Below are 13951 nucleotides of genomic sequence, written 5' to 3' on the forward strand. Positions count from 1 at the left end.
TTAGTTAAGCATGATTCACATCGAGTTCACCAATTGTAGGACCACAAAATGAGCTAATGTCTAACATAATATGAGAAAATCATAAACTCAATAAATGTACATCAACACCCTCTAGTCTACCATGAAATCCAAATAAACAAAAGGAAGCAACACAAGCTTAGAAACCCCCTCTTTCATTTGTAACTCCAATGTCCTTTATTCTCCAAATGATGTAGGTCCAAATTGTCTATAATGTACAAAATTAGGGGGAATAAGCTTATGGTAATGATGATGCTATGAGAATAATAGAAGATGTGATTTTAGTGTGCGAGCAAGAGAAAAAATCTAAAAATTAGGGACTGGAAATGAGAGGAAGAATGCTCAATTCATAATCAATATGAAAGTTGAGAGCATTGGAATTGTCACCTTGGATATGCAACCTAGCAAGGGATTCATTTGAGAATCCATGACACATATAACACAAGATAAAAAGTGTAGGGTTCTATGATGCTTGGAAGTCAAGTTGGCTAAAGATAGAAGAGGATCTATGACGCATCATATGACACCTCAAACCCACTTAAAGCCAAGAATCTATGACAATGGGAGCCAAATATGGATGTGCATAAGAGAATAAGAATATATGGAGTATGGAATATCTTAGCCAAGTGTCAGTGGAGAATCCAAAAGGTGCCATGCCTATGTGTCATGATGATGTCAATATTTTGTGGAATATTTGAATTAAAAATCCATTATTCCACACAAATAGAAATTAGTGAAAATGGAATTAATGGTGGAAAATATGACTTAGGAAATTGAGAATTTCCATGGTTAGTGAATGATGAATCAATTAATAAATAAAATATCAACTAATTGAGGGGGTTAGTTTAGAATAATAATTAGTGAAATGACATAAGATTAAATTATGGGTTATTTAATCCTATAGAGAAAACTAGTAGATGATTGGCCACATTGATTAAATAAGTGTGATAGTATTTTTTGATGGAATGTGATGATAATGGAGATTGACTAGGATGATGATGAGTAGAGAAAAGACATGGTCAAATTGATTGATTTATCAAAATTGATAACATTCCAAGGACACGTAACATGAATTAAAGATATGTAACATTTAACTGACATTGTAAATGCTACAAGATCAAGATTGATTGATAAGGTTGATCATAATAACATTGACAAACACTGTCAATGTCATTAAATGGTTTATAATGGTATGATCCAACACTAAGAGACTTGAAAATGTCAAAGATCAAATGATGTGAATGACAGTTTGACGTAGGACTAAGAGCCATGATAGTACTAAGGTCAAATTGATAAGATTTGATAGATTGAAATGTTTCCAAGGCACTGAAAGTCACAACAATGCCTAGGATTTAACATATTATAGATTTGGGATATTTGACATGTTCTGGGTTGATTAAAACTGATTCTACATGATTCTAAGTTTATTTGGGGTGATTCTGAGTTGATTTGAAATGGATTAGAGATGATTTGAAATGGTTTTGAAATGATATAAAATTGATGTAAAAGAGGATATGAATGATGATAGACACTGCTGAGATATGATTAAGTTGGCCAGATGATTAGAGTTATAGGAATGATAAAATGGAATAATTTAGTATGAAAATGTGATGAAACCATAGAGGTGAACCATTTTTGAGCATCTGCAATGGGAAGCAAATGGGTTTAAGTTACTTGTTCCTAAACCTCAAAACATTGTAGAATGTAGAGATAGAAGACAAGAATCAAAATGAAACTTAGGAGATTCTTTCTCATTTGTATTTATTTATTTGAAACTATACATTCAAGATGCATGTAAACAACTCAAAAAACCACTAAATAGATCAAAAGTGTCTATATTAGCTTAACTATTGTTGTTCATACAAGATAAATATGCTAAAGAGAAATGGTATCATAGCCATGAGAACCTTTCTCCAGGACTGGAATTGTGATCTCACAGTACTAAGAAAACTCAAGATTGGAACCCTTACAATGGATGAGAAGGAGAGAGAGATATAGGAAAAGAATGAAATCCCAAATTTGATCTAGAAGTGACATGTGTCCACTTGAATCTTCATCCCTGTTATTGTAAAACATCTCTCATGTTTATATAACTAAAATCTAATATGATTCTCATTATTGTTATGTAACAAACTTGAAATATGTCTTCTTCAATGAAGAAAACCCTTGTGTTGCCAAAATATCTAAAATTTTGATAATCCATCCACTAAACTAACTTAGAGGTGAAAAAATATGCCCCAAAATACATTCATACTACCTTTGATGTTGATCTAGTTGACCATTTCATCATAAATCAAATCTAAACTACCCTAACTAAATGAAACTAAAAAATGGATATGTGAGACCAAACCTTGAATAACTTGAACAAGTGGCTTCCTACACACAAAAAACTCCAAAAATTGAAAGTTCATTCTTTCCTAGTTTCGACGATATATATGTTGGAAATATTCAGGATGAAATGTGTTGCTAAGAGGGGAGGGGTGAATTAATAACATATAAAATTTTATGCATTTTAACCATTCATCATTCATTCATCTAATCTACTGCATAAATGAAAGATCAATCATTCATAACACATGAACACAATGATATGGTGACCCAGAAACCTTCCAATTAGAAACTAAAACTAGGGTGGGGATGATGCCCACAAAACTTCATTACTGCAGTATGAAGTTGGCCGGTTAAAGCTTACAATGATCACTTTTGGTGATCTTCCCTATTAGGAGCAAGTAGGACTGCTATATCCACCTTGTTAGAGGATTTACAAACATACAGTGAAGTATGCACTCTGTTAGGAGATTTACAAAAGACTGTTAAGACTACCTTGTTATAGGATTTAAAAATTGATTCACCTATTAGGATGAAATAGTGGATCTACTTACAACTTGTTTTCTGATAAGATCCTTTTGCATTGATCACCTGATATGATAGATATAACTTTTCTGCTCCTTATGCTAACCTTGCTAAATTCCTTTTGCTCTGCTATTGATAGCAATACCTTCTTTTCATGCGAAAAATGCCCCTTTTTTTTATGCCAATATGTTCATATTCCTTATCATATATCAAAAAAATGATATCATACATTACATATATACCATTTCAATATTTTACAATTAAAAGGTCGGCCAAAACACAAGTCAACAAAACATTACTGAGTCGGCCCATTAGTAAACTCAAGTTCACTGAACTGACTCAGTGACCTTATGATACTTGGCATCTAGTACGTTACTCGGCATCATCATGCACTCGATAGAAGTAGAGACTTAGTTCATACTAGTTAAATAACATTGCTTGGAACTCGGTAGCCATTGGTGACTCGATAGAAACTATCTTCTTCATTCACCTTGCTTAGCTTGGTAAACACTGAATCCTCTTTTTACCTTTTTCACTCGATAAACACTACTAAAATTCCTTTACCTTTTTCACTTGGTAAACTCTGCTGATCTTTGATTACCGTTTTCACTCCATAAACACTGCTGAACTTCCTTTACATTTTTCACTCAGTATCCTTGGAATGCTCGATGAGAACTATTTGTCTATTTAACTTATAAGGTAACCACTGAATGCTCGATATATACTTGAGACTAAGTGATCAACAAGATAAGCATTCAGGATAGAATAAGTGTTTGCACTAATGACAAATATATCATAATTCCAACAATCTCCCCCCTTTGGCATTAGTGAAAAAAACACTTATGTACAAGATTTGATGTACTAATTTATATATATCTCCCCCATACAATATTCTTAGAGTATTTACAAATATCTCTATCTCCCCATATATATCTCCCCCATACAATATGCTTGGAGTATTTACAAATATCTCTATCTCCCCCTCTAAACTCTATCTCCCCCTTTTTGACAATAATGCCAAATTAAGCAATATATATTTACACAGAGATACAAAAATGGGAGATGAATTCAGAATGTACCTTGAGAATAAGAGCCAAAGTCTTATCCTAATTTTCTTGCCAAATTTTGTAGGAGGAGAGTGCTATTTGAACTTCTTCTGAAAGTTCAATCATATGATCTACAACTGAGAAATTGTTGTCATGGATCAATGCTTTGGAGTGGATAATGTATTTTTGCACTGGGTTCATGATAGGAAGGATCATGTTCTGGATGTCTATTAAGATATACCTGATCCTTGCTTCCTCTCTCAGCAATTCTACCTACTTTTCTGACAAAAATCTATTTCGGAGATGATGGGATGAACTTGAATTGGGATCAAGTTGCAATATTTGGGCACTGCCCTTCATATCCTCATCAATTTTATTCAATTTTTCTTTGATCTCCTTTGTGTACTCGGTAACATCACAAATTTTAGCAAAAAGTGAAGTTACATTATTAAAAGAATTTTCAAAATTGGCCAAAATTGTACACAATTCTACTTGTTTTATTGCAATGTGCTGAGCAATGTGCTCAAGCACCTTATTATCAAATTTTCTTTCAGCCTTTTCAATCAATTTTTCTTGACTAGAGGTGTCCTCATTGAATTTATTTATAGCCTCTTCTAATTGAACCAAAATGTGTTGAGTAGAATCTACTTCAACACCTATAGCCTCTGTAATAATGTTCTTGGCATCTTCTATTATTTTGTATTCCTTATCCCTTTCAGATCTTAACTACTTCTGCATAGCCTTCATCTCTATTAATTGACTAGCATACCTCATTTCTTCAATGGTAGCATTTTCATAGTCAATTTTTGGAATAACTATATTTGTGTCTAAATCAATTTCTTGTGGTATATCTTTTCCAGTTATTATAAGTCTTAATGGTTTCTTTTGTTTGACTTCTATGGCCATTGGTTTAATCTTAGGAATAGACACAATAGTAGATATGGAAGGGCTAGTAGCAAAAATTAGGATAGGACTTGAAGAATGAATGCTAATAGAAGTATTTACTAGATCAAAAACTGGAGTACTTGCCAAAAATAATGATATACCCATTATAGTAGTATCTGAACTAGTTATACTTGAAGTAGATGCAGATAATGCTATCAAAATTACTGGAACTGATAAAATTGTAGAACTTACTGATGTGTCACTTTGATGATGTTGGAACAGAGGAGGCTGGCTCGGTGACTGAAGAAGAGGGCTACAGCTCAGTAGATGAAGTGGTAGACACTTCCACTGATGATACTTGGAGCTATGAAGTGGTAGGTGTAGATGATAAATCTTATGAAGATGCTATCAAACCTGCAGAAGCTAACTCCAACCTTGATGATGTGATAGTTTTAGGTGGAGAGTGAGCAAGAGATGCAATGACTGCTACTACAATTTTTACTGGATCATCTTCCTCCTTATTTTCCTTTTCAACTTCTTCCTCTTTTTCTTCCTTTTCTTCCTCCATTAATGCATGCAGCTCTCCTAGTGAGACTATGATGGATGGAGAGGCAATTGTATCATCACTGTCACTACTGTCATCATCTTGGATTTCTACTGGATCTTCACTGGGCTTATGCAGATGACAGATATTTTTCCACATGTTTTTTGCATCATTTACAACATGCTCAATGTCTTTGATTAAAATTAAACAAGCGTGGAATCTGATCATCATTTTTCCTTCATGATTTTTCATTGCAGCCTTTATTTCTGCTCCAGTGAGATTTGGTTGAAGGTTTTTTAGAGATTTCTCATAGATATCTTTCACTATTTTAGTGGTTGTTTCCCATCTTGGTTGCAATCTCTCCAATAGTTCCTTGGAGATTTGAGAGGCAAGCTAGTCCGGGGAGTATTTGTAGGATTTGAGCAAATAAGCCAATCAAATCCACAAAGCCTTCGAATCCCTGCATGCAAAAACCTATCACAAAAGAAAAAGACGAGAAGAGGCAAGGGTTTGCTAAAAAATGGAGATAGAAGAAAAGTTTCTCTCAAATGAAAAATGCATAAGAGATAATGAAAAAAGTACAATGCTCAACCTTATAAAGGTGAGATAGAAACCCTAAACTAAAAAACTAGGTTTCACATTATTAATTAATAATTAATTAATAATGCACCTAAATGAAGCTTAAGTAACTAGAGTAATAGAAACTTATATAATTAAATCAATATGATTTAATTAATAAGTATAAATTAAAAAATACTCTAATACCCCCCCTTAAGATGAAAGAAAGGAGTAAGCTTACCTAGCAAAGAAAAGCTATGAAAGCAAAAAACAAGTGGGTCCCGGCAACAAGGCCTAATCAGGTACCTAGTACAAGGAAATCTCTATAAACTGGAGTAAAGGAGAAAACCCAGTGGGAAAAACCCCTCTCCAAAAAGAGATATAATGACTTCAAGAGACTCTCTCAAAGCCATAAGTATAATGCGTGACTTTAACCCCCCCCGTGAGAGAGGGTCAAGGCTCCAAAGCCCCCTCAGAATGAAAGAACCCCTGGATGAATGAACAAACCACTGTGACTCCAGTGTAGAGGAGTGAAAGGTAGTGGACACTGTAGAGGGAACCTCGAAAGTTGAGGTGTCACTGGAAGGCCGAGCTGATGCTCAAAGGAGTAGACACGAGGATCTTGAAAGGGAATCCCCAATGTAAGTGGTATGACAGGTGTGTTGACACTGTCATCAAAGAGGAGATGAATGTCCTCTGTAGAATTTTCAACAACTGCACCTAGTGGCTTGATGAATGGAGCTGGAGGATCAAGCAGTGCTGAAGAAGAACTCTGCTGAATAGAAAAGAGCTCAAGAGGAGGTGGCAAGGCAGTTACAATAGCAGTCTCAGGAACCACACAGAGGTTCAAGAAACCTGACTGTACCACATGATGCTCTCTCAAAGGAGGAGAGTCGTGCTCTGGCAAAGGTGGACCAAAGTGTGAAAAGGAATAGAGACGGGTGGAAAGATCAACTGTCCCTGTAGCAATAATACCTCCTGTCATACTATCCCGAATGAAAACTAAATCTGGAGTGAACTCAACTGTCTTCTCGGACACACTGTGAGAAATTTGATAAATCGAGAGAAGGTTTGCAGATAGAGATGGAAAATACAACACATCATTGAATGTGCCATCCTGAATGCATACAGTGCCTTTCCCGTAGACTGTCATAATAGTGTTATTCCCAATGATAATATGGGGAATAGGAGAAGCCTCAAAAGAAGAGAAGATATCTCGAGAAGATGCCATATGGTGAGAAGCACCTGAATCCAGTATCCAAGGAACCTGTGAAGGGAATGTGAAAGAAGCCTGCAATGCATGACCCTTTCCAAGATCCTGTTCAGCTGTAGGATTGATAGAAGAAGACTAATAAGCAGACCCCTGTGAGCCAGAAGAGGATGGAGAGGAAAGATTTCTCTTCTGAAGAAGAGCTTGCAAATCCGCTATCTATTTCTCATAACCATCAAACTTCTTCTGATAACAAAGTGACTCATCATTTGTTCCCTTCTGACAATAGGAACATGTAGGTCTCTCAGTCTTCTATTTCTCCTTCTTAGAAGAAGATGGTGGGCCAGTAGAGTGCTGAGAAGAGGAATTTGATAACTGCTTCGGCTTCTGTGTTCTTTGAGGTGGCTTGGCAATCAATGCATGTGACTGTGAACTTATAAGAGAATCCATACTAGTGAGCTTTGATTGCTCATGAGTCAACCGGTCACAAAAAATCTCAAAAGAGGGCATAACATGTCGTGCACCTAGAGCATCCATAGTGGAGTAGAAGGTAGAAGTGAAAATCTGATAAGGTCCTCGAAGCTTGGACAGTATTAGAAAGATACACTCATTATCAGATTTTGTCTTTCCTGCAACCTGTAACATAGATCGAAGAGACTTGAATTTTATCAAGAAATCCTCAATGCTGGTGAATGATTTAGGAATCAAGGAGGTAAACTCTGCATCTATCTATAGAATCTTGAATTGATTCATTGTGCCAAATAAGGTTGAAAACTTGTCCCACATAGCCCTGGGTGTATTCAAACCATCCAGGTGAAACAGTAACCCCTCTGAAATATTCATTGCAATGAGGCCCATTGCCTCATCCATTTTATTGCGCTACATAAGAAGCTCATAAGACCTTTGTAGAACTGGCTGAGCTGCATCAAGACATGACCATAACCCCTTTGCCATAAGCAATCTAGTCATCTTTCCTTTCCAAGTATGGTAGTTGTGTGGTGTAAAGCAGGCGACATAGGAGTCTGCCATTGAGAGAAGAAGACAGAAGTAGAAGGGTCTTATTCTGAATTAAAGTATAGAAAAGAAAGTGCCCCCCCACACAATATATAATGATATCCCTCAAATACCAAAGAAAACAACTATAGAAAGTATAAAAATTGAGAAAAGAACCTATATTTCGGATGAAGAGAAGAGGGAAATAGAAGTCTCTACTTCAATGCTAAAATTGGAAGCTCAAATGAACTCAAAATGAAATGAAACTTGTACCATTGTCTCCGTCTCTGAACCAGCTTTCTAGCACTTCTTTCAAATCATAAAAAGACTTCTATATGCCCAAGTTAAGGCCAAAAGACCAACTGCAGGTCCAAGAAGGGAGCTCTCTGGAAAAATACAGGCATGCGAAAAAACTTGACGGCTGTATGGCCGTCAACAGCCAGTCACCGGGAAAAAATCTGGCTGCCGGATTGATGACATCATCAGCTGGTTAGATGATGTCATGCCAAGACTACTGCAAGTGGCGGCACCGCTGGAGGAGGTGGTGCCCAGGCGGTAAACGCCGGTGGCGCTGCTTGCAGTGGTGGCGGTGGGGCGGAGGCTACACCGCGGGTGGTCCGCCGGCTACGGCTGAGCTCCGACTGGGTGCGGGTGGCGCTCCGGTGGCTGCGGGGTGGCACCGGGGCGGAGCGGCTTGAAACAAAAATTTTTAAAATTTTTTTTTAAAAAAATGCCTTGATCTGCGTGAAGGAGGCTGTACGGCCCTGCTGGGCTAAAAAAATTTGCCTCCCGGAGCAATGTTGTCCAAATCGGATAAATTTTATTTGGAAATAGGGGTTTTGATGCCTTTTGAATCCATTCGTGATGTCCGTTTGTCCTCAACCTGCTCCAAAAAATAGTGACCCCCTATTTTCTCAAAAAATACACAAAAAATTCTAGATCTGTTCTGCCAAACCCTCGTTCTCCTTTTTCTCCAAATCACGAACAAGCTACAATAGATCTGGCTCTGATACCATGTAGGATTTGAGAAAATAAGCCGATCAAATCCATAAAGCCTTCGAATCCCTGCATGCAAAAACCTGTCACAGAAGAAAAAGATGAGAAGAGGCAAGGGTTTGCTAAAAAATGGAGATAGAAGAAAAGTTGCTCTCAAATGAAAAATGCATAAGAGATAATGAAAAAAGTACAATGCTCAACCTTATAAAGGTGAGATAGAAACCCTAAACTAAAAAGCTAGGTTGCACATTATTAATTAATAATTAATTAATAATGCACCTAAATGAAGCTTAAGTAACTAGAGTAATAGAAACTTATATAATTAAATCAATATGATTTAATTAATAAGTATAAATTAAAAAATACTCTAATAGTATTTCCATTTTCCCATCTTGGAGAGTACCAGTTCTTGTATCTGCATTTTCTCAGCATCTGTTCTTGTCTCAAATTTCAAAGCTTTGAAATTTGTGATGTTTGCCCCTTCTTCCAATTGTTTGAGCCTCTCCTCAAATGTGAGTGAAGGTCTGACCAGTACAGGTTCCTATTTGCCTTTCCTAGTCCTCCTTGAGAATACTATAGTAGGCATCTTCTTAGGTTTCATAATGGTTACCTTACCTTTCTTCTTTAGAGGTTCTTCTCCTACAGATTCTTATTCTTGTTCTTGTTCTTCTCCTCCTTCTTCATCATCTTCTTCATTCTTGCCTTTACCTTCAGTTAGCATAAGAGGACCAGTAACAGTTTTTATTTTGGCTATCTTCCTCTTGCCTTTGCTTATTGCCTGAGGTAGCTTGATTTCAAGCTCTATTCTGGCCTTTGCTTCATCATAGGTTCCAAAGGCAGGAATGTTAGGGATAGCTAGCTCATTGACCAGTGCCTTAATGATATCTCTTGCATCATTAATATTTAATTCATAAGGCAATGGTTTTACCCATGCCACTCAACATATGACTGCCTATATGTACACATGGTCATAGTCAACCATGAAATAGATATCATCTTTGTAATCTTCAAAAAAGCTTAGGAGGAATTTTGAACCTGTTATTCATCCTTTCCTTGAAATCTTCAAAATAGTTATCCATGGCTTTGTCAAAATTTTCACCCATTTTTGCTATGAACTCATTAATCTGATATAAAATTGGAGTGTCTTTCCTCCATACTATAGATCCTTTTGATGGAAAACAATTTTGTACATAAAAGAATAAAAAAATTAACAAAGAACCAAATTTACAAGGGTTATTCTTTGAAGTCCTTATGCTTTCCATATTTTTATTCAACTGTCTCAACAATAATTCTAACAAATCAAATTCAAGATTTTTCTTTACAATCTTAAATTCTAAATCCACAGCTTCAAATGGTACACTATTCAATATGCTAGAACTGTATAACTTATATGCAATCACATAAATGCCAAATCTAAGTTCCATGTCAGATATGTTGTTAAGCTTTAGTCCTCTACCATCCCACTCTGCTAGGGTTTGCTTTTGTAACTCATGTCGAATTAGGGTTTTAGTGGTTTTAGCTTTGCTTAGCATAGGCAAACCCATGATTTTATGAATCATCTTTTTGGTTATTAATAAGGGTTGTTCCAACTACAACTGACCATTATGAACATAGCTTAGAACATATCTAACCCATTTAACCTGAAAACTTCTTGGTAGGTGTGGAATATGGGTCAAGCCTTTTTCTTCTAAGTGTTTGTGCTCAAGTTTTAGGGCTCCATCAACACATAATTGACCTAGGGCATTATCCATATCTAATCTACCAATTTCTTGAATAGCACATTTGAAATGAGCGTGAATATCATTAACAAGAAGTACCTTAGGAGGGATTTTTGATTGAGCTCTGTGAATGTCATGTGATTCTATAACTGCGGGCACTACCTTGAATTTTGGGGCTTTCCATTCGACTCCTTTTACAAGAATTTTAGAACCCTTCTTCACCTTGCTGTGGCTGGTGCTTGCAGATGCCATTGTTACTCAGTGGATGAAAATATTTTCAAATAATTACTTCGTAGGAATTTTGCTTCAAATCGCTTGGCATGTAACTGGAAATCCTTTTGGCTCTGAGAATTTTAAGTTGGGGTGGAAAATAAAATTGAATTCTGCCCTTTTAATGAAATACTATCATTAAGGCCCGGTACGAAGGTAGATGAGATGACATAGTGCATGCCAGTCTATCATTGAAATACTTGGTAGAACCTTGCAACTCGGTGGACTAATAAAATCTTTGATATTCCTGACCTAGCTTGGTAAGGTCTTTAGTTAGCCTTGCTCGGTACATGCAACTCGGTGATTAATACTATTTCTATGATCCATGTATCTAAAATACTATATTGATCATTTGCACCCATTTTTTATAATCTAGAACTATTTAAGATGTGGCTAGAAGATGCAATTCCTGAGTCTTCTTAAGTCTCAATTGGAAATGATGGAGTCATCCACTTCTTGAGTGACATGATCATTATTTGAACTTTCTTGATCGGTAGATTTAGGAATCCACTATTGTCTCATTTGCTTCCAAATGTGATCAACTTTTTCTTTCTTTTCATCTTCAATTTTTCTAGTATTCATGAAATTCTTAGCTTTATGACCAAGTTCAGTACATGTGTAACATCTTATGGTTGTATCCTTCTTTCTTAGGTGATGTCTTGCATAGTTTATTCCGATGTGTCCATATTCTCCACAATAGTGACATCTTCACCATGTATTGTAGTCCCAACCAAATATTGCTTTGATAATTTGTTTTGCTGGATTAAATACCTTTGATTTGCATTGAGATGCCTTGTGACCTATTTTCTTGCATTTGTGACATTTGCCTTCAAATTTTGGTTTTTCTTTGCATTCATTTTCTTTGTGACCATGTTGATTGCAGTTGAAGCATTTTTCATTGAATTTTTCCTTTCCATTACTCCAACATTTGTTTGATGTATGACCTATCTTACCACAGTGATTACAAGCAGGCCTTTGATTTCTTTGTGCACCTTGTTTGGAAGTTTCACCTACTTCCTTGTAACCAAGTCCAGCTTTTCCTTTTTGTCTATGAAGATTTTTCTTTCTTAGCTGATTTAATTGAGTCATGTCTATTTGTGATTTCATCATTCTCTCATTGATTTGTTTTTTAGTATTTAGGTCATTTTCCAAACTTTCATTGATTTGTCTTTTAGATCTTAAGTCACTTTTTAAGCTTTCATTAATTTTTCTTTCAGCGATCAAATCATTCCTTAGATCTTCATTTTCAGATCTCAAATTCATAATTGCTTCATTTTCATTGGAAAGTTGATTTATAAGATCTTGATGCTGAAGGGATTGACTATTTCTTACCTCTAAGTTTTCATTTTCCTTGTTTCTTTGTTCCAAGACTTCACATAGCCTGATTCATTGGATTTCTTGTTCTCTTTTGAGTTTTCTTACTTCTTCCTGTAGGGAATCATTCTTTGCTAGGAGTTCCTTGATTGCCTCATTGGCTTCATTTGAACTACTTGAAGGTAAAAGGTCTTCAATTCTTTCTTCAACATACTAATGATCATTCATTTTTCTTGCAAGTTCCTTCCTTCTTTTTAGGGATTGAGAAAGATGCTCCTTAGCTTCTTTGAGTTGAGCCATGATCATTTCTAGATCTAAGTTTTCATTTTCAATAGCTTTTTCAAGTTTGAATATCTCCATTGCTCTTGATCTTTGCTCAACTTGTCACACTTTGTCCTGAGAACCAAATGCTCTGATACCAATTGTTGGAAATACTTAGGATGAAATGTGTTACTGAGAGGAGAGGGGTGAATTAGTAACATATAAAATTTGATGCATTTTAACCATTCATCATTCATTCATCTAATCTACTGCATAAATGAAAGATAAATCATTCATAACACATGAACACAATGATTTGGTGACCTAGAAACCTTCCAATTAGAAAGTACAACTGGGGTGGGGATGATGCCCACAAAACTCCATTACTGCAGTATGAATTTGGCCGGTTAAAGCTTACAATGATCACTTCTAGTGATCTGCCCTGTTAGGAGTAAGTAGGACTGCTAGATCCACCTTTTTAGAGGATTTACAAACATACAGTGAAGTATGCACTTTATTAGAAGATTTACAAAAGATTGTTAAGTCTACCTTGTTATAGGATTTAAAAACTAATTCACCTATTAGGATGAAATAGTGGATCTACTTACAACTTATTTGCTGATAAGATCCTTTAGCATTGATCACCTGATGTGATAGATATAACTTTTCTGCTCCTTATGCTGACCTTGCTATATTCCTTTTGCTTTGCTGCTGATAGCAATACCTTCTTTTAATGCGAACAATACCCCTTTTTTTTATGCCAATATGTTCATATTCCTTATCATATATCAAAAAAATGATATCATACATTACATATATACCATTTCAATATTTTACAGTTACAAGGTCAGCCAAAACACAAGTGAACAAAACATTACTGATTCAACACATTACTAAAGTCAGGTTCACTGAACTGACTCGGTGACCTTATGATACTCAGCATCCACTACGTTAGTCAACATCATCATGCACTTGGTAGAAGTAGGGACTTGGTTCATACTAGTCACAGAACATTGCTTGGAACTCAGTAGCCATTGGTGACTCAGTAGATGTAGTGTTACTTGGTAGAAACTATCTTCTTCATTCACCTTGCTTAGCTCAGTAAACATTGAATCCTTTGTTTACCTTTTTCACTTGGTAAACACTGCTGAACTTCCTTTACCTTTTTCACTCGGTATCCCTAGAATGCTTGGTGAGAACTATTTTCCTGTTGAACTTATCTTGAGACTAATTGATGAGCAAGATAAGCATTCAGGATAGAATAAGTGTTTGCACTAATGACAAA

The sequence above is a fragment of the Cupressus sempervirens genome, chromosome 8 (genome assembly GCF_028749045.1).
Source record: "Cupressus sempervirens isolate cs-2001-9-10 chromosome 8, ASM2874904v1, whole genome shotgun sequence".
Classification (NCBI taxonomy): Eukaryota; Viridiplantae; Streptophyta; class Pinopsida; order Cupressales; family Cupressaceae; genus Cupressus; species Cupressus sempervirens.